The 12,958-nt window shown below is 51.0% G+C and overlaps 1 long non-coding RNA gene across 1 annotated transcript in view; it reads left to right on the top strand.

Annotated features, from left to right (window-relative positions):
• Window positions 1–12,658, top strand: part of LOC140429368 (uncharacterized) — a 28,402-nt gene extending 15,744 nt beyond the window's left edge. Inside the window, exon 2 of the long non-coding RNA XR_011949061.1 lies at window positions 12,199–12,658. This is a non-coding gene — a long non-coding RNA (uncharacterized lncRNA). The remainder of the gene's footprint in view (window positions 1–12,198) is intronic.
• Window positions 12,659–12,958: the final 300 nt, after the last annotated feature.

Below are 12,958 nucleotides of genomic sequence, written 5' to 3'. Positions count from 1 at the left end.
ATACAGTCTTTGAAATGTGGGTAGTGATATAACTCCCGATGACCCAATTGATCTACCCATGGGGCTTGTGAAATACAAGCCTGCACCCCCCCCCCCCACCCCAAAACTGAGGGACAGAGGCCCAATCCACCGACAAAAGCAGGCCAGGAAGGAAACTGGCATCTTCAGATGGAACTAGTTGTACTCCCCGCTACTTTGCAGCTTGCATTTACTTTGGAATATACAAATTGGGTTTAAAACATTTTCTGGACTCCTGTGATTGTAGCAGGTAGTCAGAACTGAATACGGTAAAGTGAAGGGAGTCCAACCAGAGTTTACATTCCAGTAACATCTGGGGGGGCTGGTTTAGCACAGGGCTAAATCGCTGGCTTTTAAAGCAGGCCAAGCAGGCCTGCAGCACGGTTCAATTCCCGTACCAGCCTCCCCGAACAGGCGCCGGAATGTGGCAACTAGGGGCTTTTCACAGTAACTTCATTGAAGCCTACGCGTGACAATAAGCGATTATTATTATTATTAGATTGTCAGGGAACAAGGCTGGTTTGGGATTGCTTTTCTTGCCACTACTTTAGACTTTGGTTATTGGTTTCCTGAAAGTAGTGATATGTTGTCATTCACCTGTATGTATATCAGCCCCCTTGATACCACTAGCATGTTTTACATTATATTTTGTAATTGTCCAGCAGCTTTTAGTGATTTCTGCACTCGGATCCCTCGATCTCACTGCACCGTCAGTTTCTAACTTCTCAGAATTTAAAAATGCTTGGGTTCCACATGTATTCCATCACAATTCCCAACACAGAACACCTGCTGCAGGAAGGCTGAGGAAGCAACGGGCACTACCTCTCAGCAAAGCGGAGGAGGCCAACATTGTTTTGCCCAGAAAGTCAAAGGGAATGAAGCATAACGGCAGTGACAGTAGGGAGTCAGAGTAATGAACCACAACAAAGATACCACACCCTGCAGCCTAGTGCTGTGGTAGTCACCACTGTTGTATTGTATATACTGCATTCAAGGGTATTACAGTAGGAGTAGATCCCTGCCTGTTGGCTCCGCCCAGTAGGCGGAGTATAAATGTGTGGGCTCTCCGAGCTGCAGCCATATCGGCAGCAGCTGCGTGAGGCTCCACACCTCTGCGTAATAAAGCCTCGATTACTCTCTACTCTCGTCTCGTCGCAATTGATAGTGCATCAATTTATTACGCAGAGATTTTACAACGATGGATCTCCACATCAAGCTGATCGGCTGCAGCTGCACCCTCAAGCAGACAACGCCAAGTCGGCCTTCGCACATTGGCTAGCTTGCTTTGAAGCATACATTGGATCTGCGACTGAACCACCCTCAGAGGCACAGAAGCTCCAGATCCTCTACACGCGGCTGAGCCCCAATATCTTTCCCCTCATCCGGGACGCACCGACCGACGTTGAGGCCATGGCGCTACTGAAGGAGAACTACACTCAGCAGATCAACAAAATCTACGCCAGGCACCTCCTGTCCACGCGGCATCAACTCCCCGGGAAGTCAGTGAAAGATTTCTGGCATGCCCTGCACGTCCTGGTGAGAGACTGCGACTGCCAGGCCATTTCGGCCGCTGAACATTCTGACCTGCTACTTAGAGACGCGTTCGTTACGGGCATAGGGTCGGCCTACATCCGCCAGCGTCTCTTAGAAGGGGCTACCCTCGATCTCGCAGCGACCAAGAAACTAGCGCTGTCGCTCACAGTCGCCTTACGCAATATACAGGCGTATGCCCCCGACCGCATGGCCCACGCCTCCTGCGCATCGTGGACCCCGGCAGCGCACACCCCACCGTGGACCCCATCAGCGACCTCCCCCAGCCAACCCCAGGCCTGCGCCGCGCGGCAGCCAACCAACCCCGGGGGACCCAAGTGCTACTTCTGCGGACACACAAACCCCCGACAGCGCTGCCCGGCACGGAGCGCGCTCTGCTAGGCATGCGGGAAGAAAGGACATTTCGCTACAGTGTGCCAGGCCCGCTCGGTCGCCGCTATTGTCTCGGCACCCCTCATGTGCGACCCGCAGGCGTCGCCATCTTCCTCGCCTCAGACCACGTGCGGCCCATGGGCGCCTCCATCTTGCTCGCCTCACAACACGTGCGGCCCGTGGGCGCCGCCATCTTGCCTGCCTCAGGACACGTGCGGCCCGTGGGCGCCGCCATCTTCCCCGCCTCAGGACCTCTGCTCATCGGGCACCTCATCGGGCCGCTCATCACCTGCAACCGCCGCCGACCAGCCACGTCTGGCCTCTATAACGATCAACCAGTCCCGACCGCACAACCTCGCGACCGCGTCGACGACAGTGAAGGTCGACGGGCACAAGATATCCTGCTTCTGGACTCCGGGAGCACTGAGAGCTTCATCCATCCCGATACAGTAAGGCGCTGCTCCCTCACGGTACACCCCATCAACTAGAGACTCACCCTGGCCTTCGGATCCCACTCCGTGGTGATCCGGGGGTATTGCACCGCCTCCCTCACCATCCAGGGCGTAGAGTTCAGCAGCTTCCGGTTCTACGTCCTCCCCAACCTCTGCGCTGCCTTGCTACTAGGCCTGGACTTCCAGTGCAACCTCCAGAGCCTAACCCTGAAATTTGGCGGGTCCCTACCACCCCTTACTGTCTGTGGCCTCACGACCCTTAAGGTCGACCCACCTGTTTGCGAACCTCACCCTGGATTGCAAACCCGTCGCCACCAGGCGCAGACGGTACAGTGCCCAGGACAATACCTTCATCAGGTCTGAGGTCCAGCGGCTGCTGTGGGAAGGTATCATCGAGGTCAGCAACAGCCCCTGGAGAGCCCAAGTGGTAGTGGTGAAAACTGGGGAGAAAAACAGGATGGTCGTTGACTACAGCCAGACCATCAATCGGTACACGCAGCTCGGCGCGTACCCCTTCCCACGCATATCTGACATGGTCAATCAGATTGCACAGTACCGGGTCTTTTCCACAGTGGACCTGAAATCTGCCTACCACCAGCTCCCCATTCGCAAGGCGGACCGCCAGTACACCACGTTTGAAGCAGACGGCTGCCTTTACCACTTCCTTTGGGTTCCCTTCGGCGTCACTTAACGGGGTCTCGGTCTTCCAACGGGAGATGGACTGAATGGTTGACCGGTACGGACTGCGGGCCACTTTCCCTTACCTGGATAACGTCACCATCTGCGGCCACGACCAGATGGTGGTCCATCTGCGGCCACGGCCCACCGGGAGCAATAGGTCAGAAGGTGAGAGCATTGAGGGAGAACTAGGGAATAGGGACAGTGTGGCTCTGAGGCAGAGCAGACGGGGAGAAGTTGCTGAACACAGCGGGTCTGGTGGCCTGAAGTGCATATGTTTTAATGCAAGGAGCATTACGGGTAAGGCAGATGAACTTAGAGCTTGGATTACTACTTGGAACTATGATGTTGTTGCCATTACAGAGACCTGGTTGAGGGAAGGGCAGGATTGGCAGCTAAACGTTCCAGGATTTAGATGTTTCAGGCGGGATAGAGGGGGATGTAAAAGGGGAGGCGGAGTTGCGCTACTTGTTCGGGAGAATATCACAGCTATACTGCGAGAGGACACCTCCGAGGGCAGTGAGGCTATATGGGTAGAAATCAGGAATAAGAAGGGTGCAGTCACAATGTTGGGGGTATACTACAGGCCTCCCAACAGCCAGCGGGAGATGGAGGAGCAGATAGGTAGACAGATTTTGGAAAAGAGTAAAAACAACAGGGTTGTGGTGATGGGAGACTTCAACTTCCCCAATATTGACTGGGACTCACTTAGTGCCAGGGGCTTAGACGGGGCGGAGTTTGTAAGGAGCATCCAGGAGGGCTTCTTAAAACAATATGTAGACAGTCCAACTAGGGAAGGGGCGGTACTGGACCTGGTATTGGGGAATGAGCCCGGCCAGGTGGTAGATGTTTCAGTAGGGGAGCATTTCGGTAACAGTGACCACAATTCAGTAAGTTTTAAAGTACTGGTGGACAAGGATAAGAGTGGTCCTAGGATGAATGTGCTAAATTGGGGGAAGGCTAATTATAACAATATTAGGCGGGAACTGAAGAACATAGATTGGGGGCGGATGTTTGAGGGCAAATCAACATCTGACATGTGGGAGGCTTTCAAGTGTCAGTTGAAAGGAATACAGGACAGGCATGTTCCTGTGAGGAAGAAAGATAAATACGGCAATTTTCGGGAACCTTGGATGACGAGTGATATTGTAGGCCTCGTCAAAAAGAAAAAGGAGGCATTTGTCAGGGCTAAAAGGCTGGGAACAGACGAAGCCTGTGTGGCATATAAGGAAAGTAGGAAGGAACTTAAGCAAGGAGTCAGGAGGGCTAGAAGGGGTCATGAAAAGTCATTGGCAAATAGGGTTAAGGAAAATCCCAAGGCTTTTTACACGTACATAAAAAGCAAGAGGGTAGCCAGGGAAAGGGTTGGCCCACTGAAGGATAGGCAAGGGAATCTATGTGTGGAGCCAGAGGAAATGGGCGAGGTACTAAATGAATACTTTGCATCAGTATTCACCAAAGAGAAGGAATTGGTAGATGTTGAGTCTGGAGAAGGGGGTGTAGATAGCCTGGGTCACATTGTGATCCAAAAAGACGAGGTGTTGGGTGTCTTAAAAAATATTAAGGTAGATAAGTCCCCAGGGCCTGATGGAATCTACCCCAGAATACTGAAGGAGGCTGGAGAGGAAATTGCTGAGGCCTTGACAGAAATCTTTGGATCCTCGCTGTCTTCAGGGGATGTCCCGGAGGACTGGAGAATAGCCAATGTTGTTCCTCTGTTTAAGAAGGGTAGCAAGGATAATCCCGGGAACTACAGGCCGGTGAGCCTTACTTCAGTGGTAGGGAAATTACTGGAGAGAATTCTTCGAGACAGGATCTACTCCCATTTGGAAGCAAATGGACGTATTAGTGAGAGGCAGCACGGTTTTGTGAAGGGAAGGTCGTGTCTCACTAACTTGATAGAGTTTTTCGAGGAGGTCACTAAGATGATTGATGCAGGTAGGGCAGTAGATGTTGTCTATATGGACTTCAGTAAGGCCTTTGACAAGGTCCCTCATGGTAGACTAGTACAAAAGGTGAAGTCACACGGGATCAGGGGTGAACTGGTAAGGTGGATACAGAACTGGCTAGGCCATAGAAGGCAGAGGGTAGCAATGGAGGGATGCTTTTCTCATTGGAGGGCTGTGACCAGTGGTGTTCCACAGGGATCAGTGCTGGGACCTTTGCTCTTTGTAGTATATATAAATGATTTGGAGGAAAATGTAACTGGTCTGATTAGTAAGTTTGCAGACGACACAAAGGTTGGTGGAATTGCGGATAGCGATGAGGACTGTCTGAGGATACAGCAGGATTTAGATTGTCTGGAGACTTGGGCGGAGAGATGGCAGATGGAGTTTAATCCGGACAAATGTGAGGTAATGCATTTTGGAAGGGCTAATGCAGGTAGGGAATATACAGTGAATGGTAGAACCCTCAAGAGTATTGAAAGTCAAAGAGATCTAGGAGTACAGGTCCACAGGTCATTGAAAGGGGCAACACAGGTGGAGAAGGTAGTCAAGAAGGCATACGGCATGCTTGCCTTCATTGGCCGGGACATTGAGTATAAGAATTGGCAAATCATGTTGCAGCTGTATAGAACTTTAGTTAGGCCACACTTGGAGTATAGTGTTCAATTCTGGTCGCCACACTACCAGAAGGATGTGGAGGCTTTAGAGAGGGTGCAGAAGAGATTTACCAGAATGTTGCCTGGTATGGAGGGCATAAGCTATGAGGAGCGATTGAATAAACTCGGTTTGTTCTCACTGGAACGAAGGAGGTTGAGGGGCGACCTGATAGAGGTATACAAAATTATGAGGGGCATAGACAGAGTGGATAGTCAGAGGCTTTTCCCCAGGGTAGAGGGGTCAATTACTAGGGGCCATAGGTTTAAGGTGAGAGGGGCAAAGTTTAGAGTAGATGTACGAGGCAAGTTTTTTACGCAGAGGGTAGTGGGCGCCTGGAACTCACTACCGGAGGAGGTAGTGGAAGCAGGGACGATAGGGACATTTAAGGGGCATCTTGACAAATACATGAATAGGATGGGAATAGAAGGATACGGACCCAGGAAGTGTAGAAGATTGTAGTTTAGTCGGGCAGTATGGTCGGCACGGGCTTGGAGGGCCGAAGGGCCTGTTCCTGTGCTGTACCTTTCTTTGACCATGGCGCTAACCTTTCCAAATTCCTCCACACCGCCAAACTCCTCAACCTAACCTACAATAAGGAGAAGTGTGTGTTCAGCGCAAACCGATTAGCCATCCTCGGCTGTGTGGTGCAAAATGGAGTTCTAGGGCCCGACCCCGATCGCATGCGCCCCCTCATGGAACTCCCCCTTCCCCAAGGTCCTCAAACGATGCCTGGGGTTCTTCTCGTACTACGCCTAGTGGATCCCTAACTATGCGGACAAGGCCCGCCCACTCATCCACTCCACAGTTTTTCCCCTGACAGCCGAGGTTCACCAGGCCCTCAACCGTATCAAGGCCGACATCGCCAAGGCCGCGATGCACGCGGTCGACGAGACATTCCCCTTTCAAGTCGAGAGCGATGCATCAGACGTCGCTCTGGCCCCCACCCTCAACCAGGCAGGCAGGCCCGTGGCATTCTTTTCCCGCACCCTCCATGCCTCCGAAATTCAGCACTCCTCTGTCGAAAAGGAGGCCCAAGCTATCGTTGAAGCTGTGCGGCATTGGAGGCATTACCTGGCCGACAGGAGATTAACTCTCCTCACTGACCAACGGTCGGATGCCTTCGTGTTTAACAATACGCAGCGGGGCAAGATCAAAAATGATAAGATCTTGAGGTGGAGGATCGAGCTCTCCACCTACAATTACAAGATTTTGTATCTCCCCGGTAAGCTCAACGAGCCCCCCGATGCCCTGTCCGGAGGTACATGTGCCAGCGCACAAGTGGCCCGACTCCGGAACCTGCACGACGATCTCTGTCACTCAGGGGTCACCCGCTTTTATCACTTCATAAAGGCCTTCAATCTGTCCTACTCCAGCGAGGAAATCAGGGCTTTCACCAGAGACTGCCAGGTCTGCGCAGAGTGTAAACCACACTTCTACCGGCCAGACCGAGCGCACCTGGTGAAGGCCTCCCGCCCCTTTGAACGCCTCAGCGTGGACTTCAAATGGCCTCTCCCCTCCACCGACTGCAACACGTATTTTCTCAATGTGGTCGACGAATATTCCAGATTCACCATGCCATGACCCGATATGACGTCTGCCACCTTCATCAAAGCCCCCAACACCATCTTCGCTCTGTTCGGTTTCCCTGCCTACATCCACAGCAACAATTGATCCTCGTTTATGAGCGATGTGCTGCGCCAGTACCTGCTCAACAGGGCCATTGCCTCGAGCAGGACGACCAGCTACAACCCCCGGGGAAACGGGCAGGTGGAGCGGGAGAATGGGACGGTCTGGAAGGCTGTCCAGCTGGCCGTACGGTCCAGAAATCTCCCGGCCTCCCGCTGGCAGGAGGTCCTCCCCGACGCCCTTCACTCCATTTGGTCGCCCTTGTGCACTGCGACTAACGAAACTCCCCATTAACGTCTCCTTGCCTTCCCCAGGAAGTCCACCTCCGGGGTTTCGCTCCCAACATGGTTGGCAGCTCCAGGACCGGTTCTCCTCCGCAAGCACGTGCGGCTCCACAAGGCGGACCCGTTGGTTTAGAGAGTACAGCTACTCCACGCAAACCCGCAGTACGCCTAAGTAGCGCATCCTGACGGCCGCCAAGACACAGTCTCCCTCAGGGACCTGGCACCAGCTGGGTCCTCACACATCACCCCCCCTGCCCCAGCGCCACCCTCCCTCCCCCCAGTGCACCCCACCACAGCCCCCACTCCAGGACGATCCGTCCTCCCCTTGGTCCCACCCGGGGATGAAGATGAGGTCGACACGCTCCCAGAGTCACCGACGACCGAACCGACGCCTGACTCGCCACCAGAACGGCGGCGCCCGCAACGACGGATCAAGGCGCCCGATAGTCTAAATTTGTGACCTCTTAAATTTTAAACAACCTGCATGTAAATAGTTTTCCGCCACCCCCGCTGGACTCTTTTTTAACATGGAACATAACAGCGCAGTACAGGCCCTTCGGCCCTCGATGTTGCGCCGACCTGTGAAACCGCTCTAAAGCCCATCTACACTATTCCCTTATCGTCCATATGTCTATCCACTGACTATTTCAATGTCCTTAGTGTTGGTGAGTCCACTACTGTTGCAGGCAGGGCATTCCACACCCTTACTACTCTCTGAGTAAAGAACCTACCTCTGACATCTGTCCTATATCTATCTCCCCTCAATTTAAAGCTATGTCCCCTCGTGTTAGACATCACCATCCGAGGAAAAAGGCTCTCACTGTCCACCCGATCCAATCCTCTGATCATCTTGTATGCCTCAATTAAGTCACGTCTTAACCTTCTCTCGAACAAAAACAGCTTCAAGTCCCTCAGCCTTTCCTCATAAGATCTTCCCTCCATACCAGGCAACATTCTGGTAAATCTCCTCTGCACCCTTTCCAATGCTTCCACATCCTTCCTATAATGCGGTGACCAGAATTGCACGCAATACTCTAAATGCGGCCGCACCGGAGTTTTGTACAGCTGCAACATGACCTTATGGCTCCGAAACTCAATCTCTCTACCAATAAAAGCTAACACACCGTACGCCTTCTTAACAACCCTCTCAACCTGGGTGGCAACTTTCAGGGAGCTATGTACATGGACACTGAGATCTCTCTGCTCATCCACACTGCCAAGAATCTTACCATTAGCCCAGTACTCTGTCTTCCTGTTATTCCTTCCAAAATGAATCACCTCACACTTTTCTGCATTAAACTCCATTTGCCACCTCTCAGCCCAGCTTATCTATGTCCCTCTGTAACTTGTAACATCCTTCCGCACGGTCCACAACTCCACCGACTTTAGTGTCATCTGCAAATTTACTCACCCATCCTTCTACGCCCTCCTCCAGGTCATTTATAAAAATGACAAACAGCAGTGGCCCCAAAACAGATCCTTGTGGTACACCACTCGTAACTGGACTCCAGTCTGAACCTTCCCCATCAATCACCACCCTTTGTCTTCTTCCAGCTAGCCAATTTCTGATCCAGACTGCTAACAGGGGGTGAATGTGGTAGTCACCACTGTTGTATTGTATATACTGCATACGAGGGTATTACGGTAAGGCCCCTGTACTACAAGTACGGGGGTAGATCCCTGCCTACTGGCTCCGCCCAGTAGGCGGAGTATAAATGTGTGTGCTCTCCGAACGGCAGCCATTTCGGCAGCAGCTGTAGGAGGCCACACATCTCTGTGTAATAAAGCCTCGATTACTCTCTACTCTTGTCTCGTCGTAATTGATAGTGCATCAGTGCCTCAAATAATTTAACAACTTTATGAAGCCAATCAAGTTGGGAGTGTCAGCAGCACCTTGTGAGAAGGCAGTGTGGAGAGTATTTTATCCATTAGCAGTGACGTCATCTTCCTCTGTGCTAAAGTTCCTGAACAGCTTACCTGTAGACTGAGTGATGACACGGCTACAAACAAGGTCATCTGTCAGCACCATGCGAGTTCTCCCCGGGAGCCAGGGCAGAGTACAAGCATGAAGTCGCTGCTGAACTCGAGAATAAACTACTCTTTGTTACAAGTTCTTGTCATTGTTTCGGGAACCCAACATATTTACATAGTGTCAGGAGTTCGCAGTATGGCACAAGGACTTCGCTGCATCCATCCCCTCATCTTTCAGAAAACCATTGCAGACAAAAAATTGAGAAGGAGTGGCGTATTTACTGCGGTGCTGCATTGAGAAGGAGTGGCGTATTTACTGAGGTGCTGCATTGAGAAGGAGTGGCGTATTTACTACGGTGCTGCATTGAGAAGGAGTGGCGTATTTACTGCGGTGCTGCATTGAGAAGGAGTGGCATATTTACTGCGGTGCTGCATTGAGAAGGAGTGGCGTATTTACTGCGGTGCTGCAGTGAGGAAGGAGTAGCATATTTACTGCGGTGCTGCATTGAGAAGGAGTGGCGTATTTACTGCGGTGCTGCATTGAGAAGGAGTGGCATATTTACTGCGGTGCTGCATTGAGGAAGGAGTGGCATATTTACTGCAGTGCTGCATTGAGAAGGAGTGGCATATTTACTGCGGTGCTGCATTGAGGAAGGAGTGGCGTATTTAATGCAGTGCTGCATTGAGGAAGGAGTGGCGTATTTACTGCGGTGCTGCATTGAGAAAGGAATGGCATATTTACTGCAGTGGTGCATTGAGAAAGAGTGGCACATTTACTGCGGTGTTGCATTGAGAAAGAGTGGCGTATTTACTGCGGTGCTGCATTGAGAAGGAGTGGCGTATTTACTGCGGTGCTGCATTGAGGAAGGAATGGCATATTTACTGCAGTGGTGCATTGAGAAAGAGTGGCACATTTACTGCGGTGCTGCATTGAGGAAGGAGTGGCGTATTTAATGCAGTGCTGCATTGAGGAAGGAGTGGCATATTTACTGCGGTGCTGCATTGAGAAAGGAATGGCACATTTACTGCAGTGGTGCATTGAGAAAGAGTGGCACATTTACTGCGGTGGTGCATTGAGAAAGAGTGGCATATTTACTGCGGTGCTGCATTGTCTGACAAGACAAAAAAGGAACAGGCTTATACATTATTGAACTTAACTAGCCCCCGAGGCCATCGAGAAAATTGAGTTGTTTGTTTTCCAGATGGAGGAGTAAAAAGAAGAGCCTGAAATAATCCTAAAAATATTTGAGAATATCTGTCTTCCGGTAAAATATATAATTCTCGACAGACATGCGTTCAATTCAACAAACCAAAGAGCAGATAGATCAATATAATCTCATGTGGCCACCCTGAAAATCTTGTCAAAGAAATGTGCATTTGGAACTCTCATTGATAAATAGTCAGAGATCGACTAGTTTGTGTAATTCCCAACAGTTTAGTCTGCAAGTAGCTGCCGCAAGAGTAACATTACAAACAGTCATTGGTATACATATTAAACGAACAATCAGAAAATAGAAGTAGAGGCTTTAGGTGGGAAACAGTAGTACTCACAGTACAGGGCACGTCCTGCTCTAACTGCAGTGGCCAGCACCCTCAGGACAGAACAGTTTGTTTCACATATTGTAAAAATGCAACAAATGTGGAAACACTTCACTAAATACTGCAGATTGAAACCTTAGCAGCTTTCCTCTGCCATCAGTAACATGGCAGCTGATTGGTCCTCCAGGGGTAGCAGCGTCAGTAAGGTGAATGACCCAGAACCCAGCCAAAGCAACAGAGCCTCCAAGAACACTCTATTGCGAGAGTGTCAACACAGTCAGAGGAAAGGGTGGGATCTTCACCACCCTCAACTTGATTTGCAGTAATGTAAGACCCGGCGCCATGGCACAGCCAGCGTGGCATGGGCACTGCCAGGTGCCATGCTGGTATTTTTATCTGGCTGGCCATCGGGCAGGGGGTGCCCTGCGCTTGCGTTGGGGGGTGGGGCGGGGACCCTCCTACATATTGGGGGTCGCTTTAGGGGCCTTGGAGATCAGGACGTCATTTAAAAATGGCAACAGAATAGAAAACGGGTTATGTGTGGCCTTGGCCGTGCGTTCCTTGCTTGAGGCCCCCTGTACAACGCGAGTGGTGTTTTATAGCCATGTGTTTCTCGACGCTGCAAGCGCTGGGAAACACGCAGCGAAACGTGCTCGCGATGGGACTTTGTTCCCATTTAGTTAAATCGCGCCCTCGGTGTTATAACTCCAATTGATGAGGCCACAGAATGGGTTTCAGCAATGGTGGCTGCAGTAAAGAAAGATGGCATGGTCAGTGTATGCATTACCCAGTGCACCTGAACAAAGCGCTGCTCACACCCCATCATCCTATGAAGATAGAGGGACAGGTGATAGCTAACATGCCCATTACTAAGGTGTTCAGCATCTATGATGTGAAATGTGGTTCCTGGCAGATCCCGTTAAATGAAGAATCCTCGAAACTAATGACGTTGGTGTCTCCGGATCTCCACTGGCAGCGAGGTCTTCCAGTGGTGCACGGAGCAACTCTCTGCAGGCCACCCTTTCAAAATCATTGTTGATAACATCCTAGTTTGGGGTCGTACTGTGCAAGAATGTGATTTACATCTTGTCTCGTCTCCGACAGAACCAAGACCAAACAGCTGAAGCTTAATCCTGAGAAATGCAGATTCAGGACCAACTAAGTTCCCTACGTGAGTCATCTAGACCCAGCCGATGGTGTAAAGCCTGATCCAGACAGGACAACGGTTATACCACAGATGGCCATTCCCGTGGACAAGCATGCCCTGCAGTGCTTCCTTGGTTTGACAAATTATCTTTCTAAGTTTATTCTGATTTATAGTGTGGTTTCTGGACTTCGTCATCACTGTCTCCACCAGGATGTTGAATGGTGTTGGCAAGAACATCGCGCAGCAGCCTTCAACAGACCCGGACAGGCATTCGGCGCCCCACTGCTGCTACAATACGAGCACCTGTAGAGAGATACCGAATCATCTAATCTCACCGGACCTCCCATTGCCGTTCACAGCAAGTGACATCTGTGACTGGAATGGTAAACAATACAATACAAAACAATGGTAAACATAGTCTTGGTTGATTTCTATTCCGGTTGGTTTGAGTTTGACTAACTGGGGGGGCAGCACGGTGGCACAGTGGTTAGCACTGCTGCCCGCGGCACCAAGGAACCCAAGTTCGAATCCCGGCCCCGGGTCACTGTCCGTGTGGAGTTTGCACATTCTCCCCGTGTCTGCGTGGGTCTCACCCTCACAACCCAAAGATGTGCAGGGTAGGTGGACTGGCCACGCTAAATTGCCCTTTAATTGGAAAAAAAATAATTGAGTACTCTAAATTAAAAAAAAGACTAAACATGACGAGTAACACAGTCA

This window comes from Scyliorhinus torazame, chromosome 1 (genome assembly GCF_047496885.1).
Source record: "Scyliorhinus torazame isolate Kashiwa2021f chromosome 1, sScyTor2.1, whole genome shotgun sequence".
Classification (NCBI taxonomy): Eukaryota; Metazoa; Chordata; class Chondrichthyes; order Carcharhiniformes; family Scyliorhinidae; genus Scyliorhinus; species Scyliorhinus torazame.
This window is presented reverse-complemented; position numbering and strand designations above follow the sequence as displayed.